The 15,525-nt window shown below is 44.6% G+C and overlaps 1 pseudogene; it reads left to right on the top strand.

The window, feature by feature from the left end:
• Positions 1-548: 548 nt before the first annotated feature.
• LOC131511717 (heterogeneous nuclear ribonucleoprotein A1-like) lies at positions 549-1,890 on the top strand (annotated as a pseudogene).
• Positions 1,891-15,525: the final 13,635 nt, after the last annotated feature.

The raw sequence follows: 15,525 nt of genomic DNA, 5'->3' as shown, positions 1-15,525 counted from the left end.
TTCCCCAGGTTTAAGGGGTTGGTTGGATGAACTACCGCATTGGGCCAAACTTGGAGCCAGTGGTTCTGGGTTAAATTAAATCATTGCAAGATCTACAATGCTGAGGAGGAAGAAGACTGCCAGTGGTTTGGAAGAAAACCCAGTGTGCTATTGAAATGCACAGGGCAATGGTACGATGTGCTGTCTGGTTGGGCTGTAGAATCACTACCATCAAACACCAAAACAGGCATGCTAGAGGGGAGAGGGCAGGGTGAGTATGAGCCAGTCATTGAGTGAAAGCCAGCCATGTGTCAGCCACCGAATCCTGGGAGGATCACATGTTGCAAGCACTGAAAGCCTAGGCCCATGTGAGAAGAACGAGATGGCAGAGTTCTCACACACACACACCTGTGAAATCCATCACTGTCCCGTAGGGGAGTTCAAGTCTGGTCTTTAAGTTATTCATTGAAAAAAAAAAAAATGGCAGAGATCTGTTGGTTGAATTACTCCTTTCTGCCCATGGATGCCGCTGAGGAAGCATCGTTAAAGTTTCCCCTCCCACCGCCGTCATGTCTAAGTCAGAGTCTCCCAAAGAGGCTGAACACATGCAGAAGCTTTTCATCGGAGTTTGAGCTTTGAAACAATGGATGGAGTCTGAGAGCCATTCTGAGCAATGGGGAACGCTCACGGACTATGTGAGGGATCCAAATGCAGAGTGCTCCAGAGGCTTTGGGTTTGTCATCTAAGCCACTGTGGAGGAAGTGGGGGCAGTGTGAATGCAAGGCCACGCAAGGTGGATGGAAGAGTTGTGGCACCAAAGGGGGCTGTCTCGAGAGAAGAGTCTCAAAGACCTGGTGCCCACTTAACTGTGAAAAAGATCTTTGTTGGTGGCATTAAAGAAGGCGCTGAAGAACATTACCTAAGGGATTATTTTATTTTATTTATTTATTTATTTATTTATTTATTTATTTAACGTTTATTTATTTTTGAGACAGAGAGAGAGAGAGCATGAACAGGGGAGGGTCAGAGAAAGAGGGAGACACAGAATCCGAAACAGGCTCCAGGCTCTGAGCTGTCAGCACAGAACCCGACGTGGGGCTCGAACCCACGGACTGTGAGATCATGACCTGAGCCGAAGTCGGCCGCTCAACCGACTGAGCCACCCAGGCGCCCCAGGATTATTTTAAACAGTATGGGAAAACTGAAGTGACTGAAGTCATGACTGTTCGAGGCAGTGGCAAAAAGACAGGCTTTGGTTTTGAAACTTTTGATGCTCATGACTCTGTAGACCAGCGTGTTATTCAGAAGTACCATACTGTGAATGGCCACAACTGTGAAGTGCGGAAAGCCCTCGCTGAGCAAGAGATGGCTGGTGCTTCATCCAGCCAAAGAGGTCGAAGTGGTTCTGGAAACTTTGGTGGTGGATACGGTGGCAGTGGGGATGGCTATGATGGGTAATGATGGGAACAACCTTGGGGGTGGCGGGATTTACAGTGATTTTGGCAATTACCACAATCAATCTTCAAATTTTGGACCCACGAAAGGAGGAGATTTGGAGGCAAAAGCCCTGGCCCCTATGGTGGTGGAGGCCAATACTTTGCTAAACCACAAAACCAAGGTGGCTATAATGGTTCCAGCAGTAACAGTAGCTATGGCAGTGACAGAAGGTTTTAATTACTGCCAGGAAACAAAGCTTAGCAGGAGAGGAGGGCAAGAGAAGCGACAAGGACACTACAGGTTACAATAGATTTGTGAACTCAGCCCAGCACGGTGGTGGCAGGGCCTAGCTGCCACAAAGAAGACATGTTTTAGACAATACTCATGTGCATGGGTATAAATCTCGAGGACTGTATTTGTGACTAATTATGCTTCTTTTTTTTTTTTTAATGTTTAGTTTTGAGAGAGAGAGCAGGGGAGATACAGGGACAGAGGGGGACAGACGATCTGAAGTGGACTCTGTGCAGACAGCAGAGAGCCTGATGCGGGGCTCAAACTCATAGAGCCGTGAGATCATGACCTGAGCTGAAGTCGGACGCTTCACTGACTGGGCCACCCAGGCTCTCTTGTATTTGTGACTAATTGTAACAGGTTATTTTAGTTTCTGTTCTGTGGAAAGTGTAAAGCATTCCAACAAAGGTTTTTTAAATTTAAAAAATTTTTTATGTTAGAGAGAGAGAGCGTGAGTCGGGGAAAGGGATAGAGGTAGAAGAGAGAGAGAGAGAGAGAGAGAGAGAGAGAGAGAGAATCTCAAGCAGCCTCCAGGCTCAGTGTGGAGCCCAGTGTGGGGCTTGATCCTACAACACTGGGATCATGACCTGGTCTGAAATCAAGAGTCAGACGCTCAATTGACTGAGCCACCCAGGTGTCCCTCCAAGGAAGGGTTTTAATGTTTTTTTGGTTTTTTTTTGCACCCATGCTGTTGATTGTTAAATAGTCTAATCATTACACTGAATAAATTGTGTCTTTTTTTTTAAATATTTTTTTTTCAACGTTTTTTATTTATTTTTGGGACAGAGAGAGACAGAGCATGAACGGGGGAGGGGCAGAGAGAGAGGGAGACACAGAATCGGAAACAGGCTCCAGGCTCCGAGCCATCAGCCCAGAGCCTGACGCGGGGCTCGAACTCACGGACCGCGAGATCGTGACCTGGCTGAAGTCGGACGCTTAACCGACTGCGCCACCCAGGCGCCCCTAAATTGTGTCTTTTTAAAAATGTGCTGCGTAAAGTTAGTCTATTCTGAAGTCATCTTGGTAAACTACCCCAGTAAAGTTAGAATTCCTTCAGGGTGATGCCAGGGTCCATTCAAGATTTATTTGCAAACTTCTTGGGCACAGAAGCCATTGTCCCCACAAACCTTGGTGTAGTTGAACTGACAGTTAATGTGTCATGACCTGGAGTTCACTGTTAAAAGGGTCACCCAAGCCAAGTCCTGGAATTTATTTGGTTATTAATATAATCATTGGCACATCCTATGCAATATCTCTAAATTACAACATCAGATAGAAGTATAGATGAGATTAAAGCTTGTGTATCGTCCATTATCACGTGTAATCCATAAACGATTTAATATTCTCTTGAAAAAAAGAGAAGAAATGGCAAATACAAAGCCCCTTTTGGTTAATGGTTTCCACAAGCGAGGTTAGGACAGCTGCCTGTCACTCCACTAAGCCTTCTCCCTGGGTGGGGACACGGGTTTTGGTTCTCCAATTCTGGGAGTAATCTGGAATGGCAGAAGCAGCTAGCTCTTTCTTTCCCTTGGATCAAAGGCAGTGAAGAGAATCTGAGTATAGAGAGGCCAGGAATCCTGTGAGGGAATCATTATAGATGGTTCCTTCACATTTTTACGGAATGTCGTTCCTTCCATTCCTCTCCCTGGCTCTCTCATGTGTTTATCCATTCTGACCTTCCACAAAAGCACTGTCAGAAAAGGGCCAGACATTTGCTGCTGATTGTTTTCTAATTCTGGTTGGATCCCTAGTTGGCACTCAATGGGTTAGGGAATTTGAAAGATCAGGGAAATTCCCAAACTGGACAGAGTCTAGATGCTTACAAGACCCCCTTGGTCTTAGAGTGACAATGACATATATTCAGTAAATACTGATCGAATCTCTGTGTTGTTGCAAGGCTTTGCATGTAGGGGATATAAACCTTTTCTGTTTTAGTGATGATTTTAGTCATATCATAATCAAACCCCTACATCTTCTAAGACAATATCTCTTTTCTTCTGTTTCTTGGTGACATGGTCTATTCTTGGCTTCCTGTAAGCCCCTTATCCAAAGCTGGGCTGAGAAGCTTTAGGGACATGTAAGTAGCCACCCCACTGCGGCATCTCTCACTTATCACATGGATGTAAGAACACAGAACTGGACACCCTGGGTGTCCCCGCCCCTGTCAAGGTGAATGCTGGGCCCTAGGAGATGGGTGGTGACAGATAAAAAGCACACACAGCATCTTGCCTGCAAGGGCTTCTGAGTGTCCTGAAAACACTTGGGTCTCATGATGCCCTTATTCTGTAAAAGGATCATTGCTGTGGTCAAATGACTTGGCCCGTTATCACTCGGCAACTCAGCAGCTACACCAGAAATAGAATGCTGCCCAGTGCTCCGGATTGCCCAGCAGATGCTTAAAACACGGTCAACTCCCAGGGCAGGAGAATGAAGTCATCCATGGAGTCCTTGCCCCCAGGGTAATACAAAAGCTCACCGGGCCCCTGAGGTCACAGTAGTTCTTGCAGCTTGGACTGTGGCACCATTCCCCGCCGCTCCCCGCCCCCAACCCCACCTCAACTCAAAAAGTAACCCAAGAAAGCTGCTCGTAAGCAGCTAGCAGAGCAGGTGTGCATTTGCTCTGTCAGAGAGCAGAGTCAGTTCCGAGAGAGTGATCTAAACCGCAGCAGTGGGGGTGGGTGCTGGGCTCCCCAAAGCAAGCACTTGAGCTGCAGGGAGAAAACTGGAGATGCCCGCCTCACAGTCTCGCCTACTCACTGAATGAGGAGGGAGCAGGGCCGCTGGCCTCACAGGGCACTTGGCCAGTTGCTGGCTGCAGCAGAGGCACAAAGCTGCAGAAGAGGGTGGGAGCTGAGATGCTCCCGCAGAAGAGGGTGGGATTAAGACTACCTGAGTTCAAATCCCAGGTCCGGTGCTTGCTACCATCTACACTATAGGTGGGACACTGGGCAATTTATGTTAGCACTTTCTGCCTCAGGTCCATCTGTGAAATGTGGGTCATAAGAACACCAACCTCATACGGTCCATTGTTAGGATTAACTGAGCTAATATGAGTAAAGTACTTAGTACCTGCATGTAATAGGCACCATGTAACTGTTTGCTGTCATATATTTACCAAAGGGCTATTAGGTGCCCATTAAAGATGATGGTTATAAACAATGATGTGAAGGCAAATGTCTAGCAACCTGCTCTTTGAGGAAACAAAGCTCCCATTTGTAATGTTTGCTGATGTTCATGGCTTACGTAATCTCATAATGACTGACTTCAAGAACACAGAGCTAAGAAGAAGCGTTTTTAAGGCTTAAGAAGAGCTGTGAGCTCACGTGTCACAAGAGTTGCCACACCACTGGTTATGAAGCCCGAGTAATGACATGAAAGATGCTATGATATTTTATGGAAAGATAAGAATAAAATTTGGAATGGACAATGATTGCCAACTCTGTAAAAATCAAGTGTGTGCAGAGAAAAAAAATGCAAGGAAATACATTAAATACTGGCAGGGATTGTTTTTAGAGTAGTGGGAAATAGTTAATTCTTTTATATATATACACATACATATATATATATAACAAAAAATATATAAATAAACAAAATATATATATTTTGTTTGTTTTTCTTAAAGTGTTTATGCTAAAAACATTAAAAAAGCAAGCAGAATTAGCTAGCACACACATTTTTTTATTATGGGAAATTTCAAACATATAGAACAACAGTACAATTTACTCTAGGTTCTCGTTAACCAACAGTGATCAGTAACTTGTCAATTGTGTTTTATTTTAATTGAATAAAATTTCTTTCATTTATCCCAGAGATTATGTGACATATCCAATATATAATACAGGGCATTAAAAATATATGTGAACACAACACCATTATCGCATCTAGCAAAATGACTAATTCCTCAGTATCATCCCCAAATGGGAAAGATGTCTTTTACAGTGTTTCCTTGAATTGTGGCTCAAGCATGACATTGGGTTGTTATTCTTTTAGCTCTCTTTCATTCATACCAATTATCTTTTCTTTTCATCTCTTTCGTGTCACGAGTTTATCGAAGACGCTGATAATTCCTGTAGAATGTCCTGCATTCTAGATCTGGCTGAAGGCTTCCTTATGGTTACTTGTATGTCTAATTCCTGTATATCCCAAAAACTGTTGGTTACATCTAGAGAGTGATTCAGACAGGAATCTGTCCTGGGTCATGCAATGGACTTCTGAATTTATCATGTTAGCACACATGTAATGTCTGCTTGTGCCATTGTTAGTGAGGCTAAGATTGATCTGTGGATTTACAAGGGTAACACATTTTAAAAACTAAATTAAATCAGAAAATTGGGGTGCCTAGGTGGCTCTGGCGGTTGAACATCCGACTTCAGCTCAGGTCATGATCTCACTGTTCATGGGTTCGAGCCCCGGGTCGGACTCTGTGCTGACAGCTCAGAGCCTGGAGCCTGCTTCAGATTCTGTGGCTCCCTCTCTCTCTTCCCCTCCCCTGCTTGTCTCTGTCTCTGTCTCTGTCAAAAATAAACAAGCATTTTTTTTTTTAAATAGGAGAATATAATCGCAAGAATTCATTTACAGGATAAGGATAAGTAAGTACAAGGTCTCGATCACTCACGAGAAGGTGCCCTGTTATTTTCATGTCAAAATTTGCTGACAGAAGAGAGATACAGGCCCTTGACCCTGAGTTTCTCAGAAAGTTGGGAGGAGGGGCGCCTGGGTGGCGCAGTCGGTTAAGCGTCCGACTTCAGCCAGGTCACGATCTCGCGGTCCGTGAGTTCGAGCCCCGCGTCAGGCTCTGGGCTGATGGCTCGGAGCCTGGAGCCTGTTTCCGATTCTGTGTCTCCCTCTCTCTCTGCCCCTCCCCCGTTCATGCTCTGTCTCTCTCTGTCCCAAAAATAAATAAAAAATGTTGAAAAAAAAAAAATTTAAAAAAAAAAAAAAAAAAAAAAAAGAAAGTTGGGAGGATATGACAATTTTAATATAGGCTTGGTGAATTCTTTGCAAATACACTAATTCATTTTCTGGTTTGAGGCCATCACAGAAACGCCAGGCACAGAATAAACCGATTAAAGCAAAACATTAGACAGGGTCCATCCTAAACCCCTTCAGCCCCACTGAGAGCTTCACTTCCCTCTTCTTGCCACTACAAGAGCCTTCTTGCCTTCTGACATGGACTCCCTCTTCTAATTCAGCCCTTGAGCTGTTACTATCAGAGGGCTAAGGTGCACATCAGACCAGCTCAGTGTCCTGGTTAGACTTTTCCAGTAGTTTTCTATGGCCTGCTAGAAAAACTGGAAACTCTGATTTGTCACTTAGGGACCTTCATGATCTGGCCTGGCCCACCCTGCCCACCTTCCCACCCAAACCTCTTTTTCTTCCTTCATCCAACTCACCTAACATAGTCATCTCCATGTCGTTCTCCAGATACCATGCTCCTTCACAACTCTGGGTCTTGGCTGTGATTAACCCCCTGCCTAAAATACCTTTCCTTTTGTCTGCCTGGCAGTTTTCCACCCATCCTTGAGACTCCTGTGCCAAGCCAATTTGACCTCCTTGGTCAAGCCAATTTGACCTCCTTGGTCTGGTCTGAATATCTTCTCTGTTTCCTCGGAGGTCCTCACGAGTACCTCAGCTTATCATCATTCTGTACCCATGGACTCTCCTGGGCCTGGCACACTGCAGGTGCTTAGCAAACATTTGTCGAATGAATTAATTTAAAATGAAGCACTGTTGAAAGAATGAGGAAAGTGCACGGTGAATTTGCCATTGGCCGAACAGGTGCACCCAGAAGACTGCTGAGTCCTGAGTGACCACATTTGCAGCTAGGTTTGTCCTTATTGCTGTTTCCTCAACCTTAAAAAAAATTTTTTTTTCAAATGTTTTATTTATTTGAGAGAGAGTGCATGTGGGGGAGAGTCAGAAAGAGAGAGAGAGAGGGATACAGAGAATCGGAAGCAGGCTCCAGGCTCTGAGGTGACAGCCCCAAGCCCAACACGGGGCTCGAACTCACAAACTGTGAGATCATGACCTGACCCAAAGTCGGACGCTTAAAGGACTGAACCACCCAGGCACCCGTCTCCTCAACATCTTTGTCCCTTTAAGAGCTCAGGTTCAAATACAAGCTTCAGACCTCTGCAGCTGTGTGGCCTCAGGTACTTAGTGTTATCGTTTATTAAATGGAGATGATCATAGTATCAACCACCAAGTTTGTCTTGATGATTAAATGAGTTAATATACTTAAAGTGCACGGTAAGTTCTATTTAAATGCTTATTTTAAGGGGCGCCTGGGTGGCTCAGTCGGGTAAGCGCCCGACTTCGGCTCAGGTCATGATCTCGCAGTCCGTGAGTTCGAGCCCCGCGTCGGGCTCTGTGCTGACCACTCAGAGCCTGGAGCCTGTTTCGGATTCTGTGTTTCCCTCTCTCTCTGACCCTCCCTTGTTCATGCTCTGTCTCTCTCTGTCTCAAAAATAAATAAACGTTAAAAAATAAATAAATAAATGCTTATTTTAAGATTCCACGTTGGTCTCAACAGCTCTGCTTGGTGATTGGCTCTTCAAAGGCATAATTTGTGTCTGACTGAGTTTCCTTTTCCCCATAGCATTTGGCATAAACTTCTGGAAGATGAACAAACATTATAGAAGCAAGTGGGGAAACTGTTCAGAGTGGTAGTAAAGAGGATGGACTTTGAGGCCAGGCTGCCTGGTTCCACCCTCAGCACACATATTTAAGCCGTTGGAGCCTCTCTATCTCTTTATCTGCAAAGTGATGATAGTCAGGGGTCTGTTGACAGGGTTATATGAGATCATTTGTGTAAAGCTCTTGACACAGGGCCTGGCACATGGGGACCACTCAGCAAATATCAGTTGTTATTATTAAGTATTTTCCTTTCTGGGAGTATTTGCATTTTTGCGTGAACTAAATAGGGGACATATTTCGGGGCAAGTCAGCAATTTGGATCTATCCCAGTAATGAGTCCTCTTTGGTTATTTTTTTCATGCTAGAGTATTTGACTCTCACACCAATTCTGCTTGTACTTGCATAGATGAGGCAGTTGGAATCCTGCCTGTTCACCAGAATGAATGACTTCTATGTCTGTCGTTGGCTGTATTCAGTACAGCCCCTCCTACTAACTCAAAGTAAAAAATTTAGCAGTCAAACCATTTGGGTCCAAAAATGAAACCAATCCAGAGATCTCAGGATAAAAGTAGGTTTCCAGCAGCCCACTTTTGTCAGCCAGGATGTCAGAGTGGATGAGAACCCCCAAAGGTGTATGACTCCACAGCCAGGGCAGCTTGGGTGAAAAACCAGGCCCAAATGGACATTGAATCAAATTCAGGGATTGCATTAACAACTCAGCACTGCCCTTGAGCTGAACTGACTGTCCCTCTGGGAGTGCTCCTTAATGGGTTGCAAGAGCCACTTAGCAAACCAGAAGTGGGTACGTGGCCTGTGTTTCCACTTCCTCACGGGCTAAGGCCCTCAGGGAAATGGACAGTAGAGGGAGCTGAGTAGGGGTCAACCCACAATGGTTGTTGTATCCTACACATGCCATGTTTTCCTCCTGAAAGTTGATCTTGGAGATGTGAACATATCTTCCTTGCTTTTTAACCCAAGTTCAAATGTCCTTTTCATGTGACTTGTTAAAAGTACTTTTCTTTCTTGTATCTCACTCCTTACTAACTCCCATTGAATTATTAGTGCCCCAAAAAAGCCCTTATGATAAGCTATCAGACCACTCTAAAATATCTTCAGGCTGCCAAGTGAAGTTTCCCATACCTACACAATGTGTAGTGATTAAGGAGGAGCGGGGTTTTTGAGGAGGTGAGGTCTTTGCTATCATAAATAACAGCAGCTAGCATTGACTGAGCACTTACTATGTGCCAAAGATGTTCCTGCATTATCTCATGTAGTCTTACAGGACAGGGCTAGGTACCAGAATCAGCCCCATTTTCCACATGAGAAAACTGAGGGAGCAGAGTCAAAGCAATTGCCCAAGTTTGTAACTAGTGAGTGACAAAACTACATTTCAAACCAAGAGTGTCTGCCCCAAGGGCAGAGCTTCTATTCTGTAGTGTGTCCACTCTTATCTGTTCTCCACTTCCATAATTACCATATGCTGTGGTCCGAATGTTTGCGTTCCCCACAGATTCATATGTTGAAATCCTAACTCGTGAGGAGATGGTATTAGGAGGTTGGGCATTTAAGAGATGATGAGGTCATGACAAGGGGAGTTGCCATGACTGGGAACAGGGCCCTTATAAAAGAGACCCCACAAATCTCCCTAGCCCCTTCTGCCACGTGAGGACACAGCGAGAAGTCAGCAGTCTCACCCCAGCAGGGTCCCCCACCAGAACCTGACCATGCTGCATCCTGGTCTCGGACTTCCAGCCTTCAGAACGGGGAGCAACACATTTCAGCTGTTTATAAGCCACCCAGTCTACGGTATATGGCTATTGCCGCCTGAACAGACTAAGACAGTACATATGTTTAGGATAAGATCGCAGGGTCTGGAGCTCACGATGAACATACACTGCCTCAGTTCCTTGAGGTCACAACCTTCTCCCCACTTGCCATTCATCCATTCAGTCATCCATTCAACAAATATTTGTAATGGAACACCAACAACGCGCCACACCCCGAGGACAGAGGTGATCAAAACCAGGAGAGGCCCTGCACTTACAAAGCCCACAATTTACATGGGACACGAGCCCAGGTGCAGTGATTACACACACATGTGAAACTGTAGCTGGGGACCAGAGCTACAGTCAGAGGGACGAGATACTGTGAGAATGTGCCAGGGGAAAATCGCCCTGGTTGAAGTGGTCAGGGAAGGCTCAAGATGTCTAAAGCAAACGGAGAAGGGAAAGCATCCTGATGGGATGAGGAACATAGGAGGAAGCCCTGTGACCCACATCCTGGGTCTGAGAGTTGACCGGTGGCCGTAGGGGGCCCAGCCATGGTTTTTATCTTAATGACCATGGAAGGCCCTTGAACCACCAACTCTAGACTCCATTTTTGAAAAGTTGTTCAGTGCCAGCAGCGCCCCTACAGCCAGGCTCTGTGCGTGTCTGGTACCCATGGAATATTCAGGAGGCAGATCTTTACAGCATCAATCAGCATCCTTCCCCCTGCCCCAAATTTGACTCAAGTCATGGTGTTGGCTGGCTTGGGAATAGAGAGAACCCGGTTCTCGCAGCTTCCTGCCTTGTCTGTAGGCTCATTCTCTATGGTTGGTGGGGGACTGACAGTTCTACAGAGATGAAGGATCACATAGTGGACACAGGAATGACAGAGTTTGTCTTGAACTAAGGTTACCTTTACTTCTCTGCAGACAAATCATAACAGTAAGTTGGTGCACTCAGCAGAATTCCACAGATAGTACTCTCTATCTCTGCCTTTTCTGCAGATAATGCTGTAAATTCTCTGCTTGAAAAAAGCAATTATGCAGTTTTCTGGTACAAAGCTCACTGCTTGCATTCCACAATCATAAAAGAATAAAGACATGATGACTCATTTATTACTCTTGTTACTTACATATTACTCACCAAACTTTGTTAACAATAGTTACTAGAAAATGACTTCTCTGCCTCACTACATAGAATTTTCCTTTTGGTTTTAGATGCCATTTCTGGTGCTGTCTAAGAGAACTCACTTCTCTGAAATGTTTGTGTGTGTGTGTGTGTGTGTGTGTGTGTGTGTGTGTGTGTGTGTGTGTTGGGGGGTGTTATTTACTTATAATTTAATTTAATTTAAGAGACAAAACTCGAGTTGGGGAGAGGGGCATAGGGAGAGGGAGGAGAAAGAGAGAGAGAGAGAGAGAGAGAGAGAGAGAGAGAGAGAGAGAGAGAGAGAATACCAAGCAGGCTCCGTGCTCAGCACAGAGCCCGACACAGGGCTCAGTCCTAGAACTGTAAGATTATGACCTGAGCTGAAATCAAGAGTCAGATGCTCAACAGACTGAGCCACCCAGGTGCTCCTATTTATTGTTTATTTATACTTTTATTTCAATCTGTCTTTTAAGGAACCCCCAGTAAATGATTCCAATGTGAACATGTACAGTCCCTTTCCACAGACTCAAAGATCCTTATGATGACACAAAGTGAGCCTCCTCCAAAGGATTTCCAAAAGACTGACACTTTTCCTCCAGAAGTATAAATGTTTAGATTTCAAAGCTGGAGGAGTTATCTGGATGTCTTTTAGATAATGCCTTTAACTCTAAAAAAGTGAAAACAAAATCATCCTTGATTTGTATTTGTACAAGGTTGGGGCGGAGGGCAGCCCAATCCACAGCCTGTGCCAAGTGAGGGCTGCTCCAAGTGAAATCTACTATCTCAGCCCAGGACGAGGGATGGGAGAGTCAGTCAGGGAGATCCTTGGGAGAAAGCGGGAGAGATGGTGAATTTTATATGTCAGTTTGGCTCTGCCAACCAGGGCACAGATATCTGGCCAAACATTATTTTGGGTGTTTCTGGATGAGTTGAACATTTAAATTCACTGAGCGAGTAAAGCAGATTGCCTACCTTGGCCTAAAGGGCATCATCCAACCCTCTGAAGGCTTGAATACAACAAAAGGCCCATCTTTCCCTGAATAACTGGGAACTCCTCTTGCCTGATTGCCTTTGACATGGGACATGGGTGAAGGTTTTTGTTGTTGTTGTTGTTCTTGTTTACCTGTCCTCATGCTCACTGAAACATTGATTCTTCCTGGGTCTCCAGCCTGCCAACCTACATCACTGGGTCTCCAGCTCAATGACTGCACATCTTGAGATTTGTCACCTGCCATAAACATGTGAGCCAATTTCTTATAATAGGTTTCTTTCTCTCTGTATATATATATACACACATTGCATTGGTCCTGTTTCTCTGGAGAGCCCTGACCACTGTGGTATGAGAGGAGGCTCATCACCTCCCAAGACGTGGGTCAGAGCTGCTGGAAGTCTTGCCTGATGAAGCACCTCTCTGTGCAGATCCCCTCTAGATCGCCTCCATTCTCTCCTTCTAAGTCCCAAATTTCTCCGTGAGGTTTATTTTCTCCATTTCACTATGAGAATCTGCAACAGGAGATAAGGAAAGGGAAACTGTAGTTTGGGCTTGGCAAGTCCAGACTCTTGATTAGGTGGAAGGTAGGCTGGAGCCTGGAGGTCATCTAATCCATCTGCCTCCTACTCAAGGCAGAAGAGCTTCCCACACTGAGCTGAGCATGCTGACGCATGCAGTCCTTCCGTTGAGAAAGACACTGTGTTGGTTCAGAGCAGGGATCTGGAATCTGACAGCTGGGGCCCCACCTGGCCTCCACTTCTCAGTAGCTATGTGATCTTGGGCACTACTAGGTCCCACTTGACTCATTTCTATAATGGGGATAATTATAACATACGTTTCATGGGTCACTGAAACGATCCCTTGAAAATACAGAAGCACATAGTCTAGCATCTGTGTTGGCTGTTACTAATAGTCCTGCCTATTCTATACCAACTTTAATTTAGGGTATAAATGTCTAGATTTGGCAATTCTACATTAGCATTTGCTTTAAACTTTGGGGAAAAAACCCAAAAACCAAAAAACAAACAAACAAAAAAAAACTTTGGGACCTCTGCAGATTTAAGAACCACAACTTGTATGTATTCAAGTTCCCACTGCTCAAAGTACAGGCTATGCCCCAGCCCCCTAGAAGCCTACCAGAAATGCAGAGCCCAGGCTCCGGGTAAAGTGCAGCTACATTAAGGTTTGATTTAAGGCTCTGACAGAAATGACAAGGAGCATAGGGCTAGTGACAAATTCTTATGACCATACTCTGGAGACAACTCTCAAATTTAATATTGATTAATGTTCAATTCTGACCAACATAATGAAAAACAGATTTACACAGGAAGGATTCTGAATGGTAGAGCAGAACCCAGAGGAAGGCAGGACCAGAGCAGCAGCAGGAGCTCCTGGACCCCTCTGGGGTATGGCTTTAGACGCCTCAACTCCACCTGCCTGTGTATTCCATTCAAATTTTCTCTTACTGGTCCAGTCTGCGTCAGTGTCTTCTACTCTTGGACCAATCAGCACTGGCCAGTCTTGAGTGGGCAGCCAGGAAGGTGCTAAGCCAGAAGCTAACCTACTTTGTATCCACTACAAAACCATGTTCCTGAAAGATGAGTCCACATTCCTGCTCTGAATAGCTTTTACACGTGTCCATTTAAATACTAGGGGCGCCCGGGTGGCTCAGTCGGTTAAGCATCCGACTTCAGCTCAGGTCACGATCTCGTGGTCCATGAGTTCGAGCCCCGCGTCGGGCTCTGGGCTGATGGCTCAGAGCCTGGAGCCTGCTTCCAATTCTGTGTCTCCCTCTCTCTCTCTCCCTCTCTCTCTGCCCCTCCCCTGTTCATGCTCAGTCTCTCTCTGTCTCAAAAATAAATAAATGTTAAAAATAAATAAATAAATAAATAAGCTATACTAGTTGTCTACAATGGATCCTAAACAAAGTTAATGCCTAAAGTTAGGCATCCAAACTTACCTCAAAAAAAAAAAATGGAGAGGGGTGCCTGGGTGGCTCAGTTAGTTAAGCGTCCTACTTTGGCTCTGGCCATGATCTCCTGGTTCTTGAGTTTGAGCCCCACATTGGGCTTTGTGCTGACAGCTCAGGGCCTAGAGCTGCTTTGGCTTCTGTGTGTGTCTTTCTGTCTGCCCCTCCTCTGCTCACGCAATCTCTCTCTCTCAAAAATAAATAAACGTTTAAAAAAATTTTTTTAATCAAAAAAAGAAAGAAATGGAGATAGGAGGCTGACTTTGAGAGATGCTATTTTTGAAGGATAACAATATATTTACCTTATTAAATTATTAAAAACAACAGCTAGCACATTTGATGTTTGTTCTTAGCAAAGCTTTCATTTGGAGAGTTTAATCGGTCAGAAGATTCTTCTGGAATTTTAGCTTCCTCCAAAAGCACTAGATCTAGAGGAACAGATTGTTCTGGGTCTGGAAAATAAAGCTCAAATTTCCCAGTAGGCCATATTTGAGAACTGATGTTAGAATAGGGGCTATGGTAACCTGAGGGAGAAGAATGAACTCTATACCTTCATCTGACCCATTGTTTAATCTGTGACAAAAACATGCATGTTGATAAAATCTCAACCATCTGGAACTAAGGTCAGGAAAAGGAGAGGCACATTTCTGGTTCCCAGTCAGCTAATGTATTAAAGGAATATTGCAGCCAATATTTTGAAAGCAATAATCCCACTGTTCTTTGGAGCAGCTAAGCTTTACCTGGAGTGTATTCAGGCATGTGTGCTACAGCCTAGGAAGGGCATTGGAAGGTAGATGGATTCCAGGCAAAGGGCATCAGGAGAATGGGTAGCATGGTTTCCAGAACTTTTTTCCAAAGAACCATATAAAATAGAACCAGGAATTGGGAACCATGGAATTTAGCTGGAAGAAGCATCTTCGGCCAGGGAGGCCATGTGAGAGATACCTCAGATGAACTAAGTGGCAAACTAAGGCCACTGAGTGGCAGTTTTGAAGAGAGGGTTTTTAGTGAATCCAAACATCATTTCTTTATCTCTGGCACAGAATTTATTTCATGGAGAAAACTGTCTATGATGGGGGAAATGTCTTAATAAGTCTAATTTGGAAAAGAAAACCAAAGCTGGAGGCATCACAATCCCAGATTTAAAGCTGTATTACAAAGCTGTAATCATCAAGATGCTATGATACTGGCAAAAGAACAGACACTCAGATCAATGGAACAGAATAGAGAACCCAGAAATGGACCCACAAATGTATCGCCAACTAATCTTTGACAAAGCAGGAAAGAATATCCAATGGAATAAAAACAGT

The sequence above is a fragment of the Neofelis nebulosa genome, chromosome 1, assembly GCF_028018385.1.
Source record: "Neofelis nebulosa isolate mNeoNeb1 chromosome 1, mNeoNeb1.pri, whole genome shotgun sequence".
In the NCBI taxonomy this organism is placed as follows: Eukaryota; Metazoa; Chordata; class Mammalia; order Carnivora; family Felidae; genus Neofelis; species Neofelis nebulosa.
This window is presented reverse-complemented; position numbering and strand designations above follow the sequence as displayed.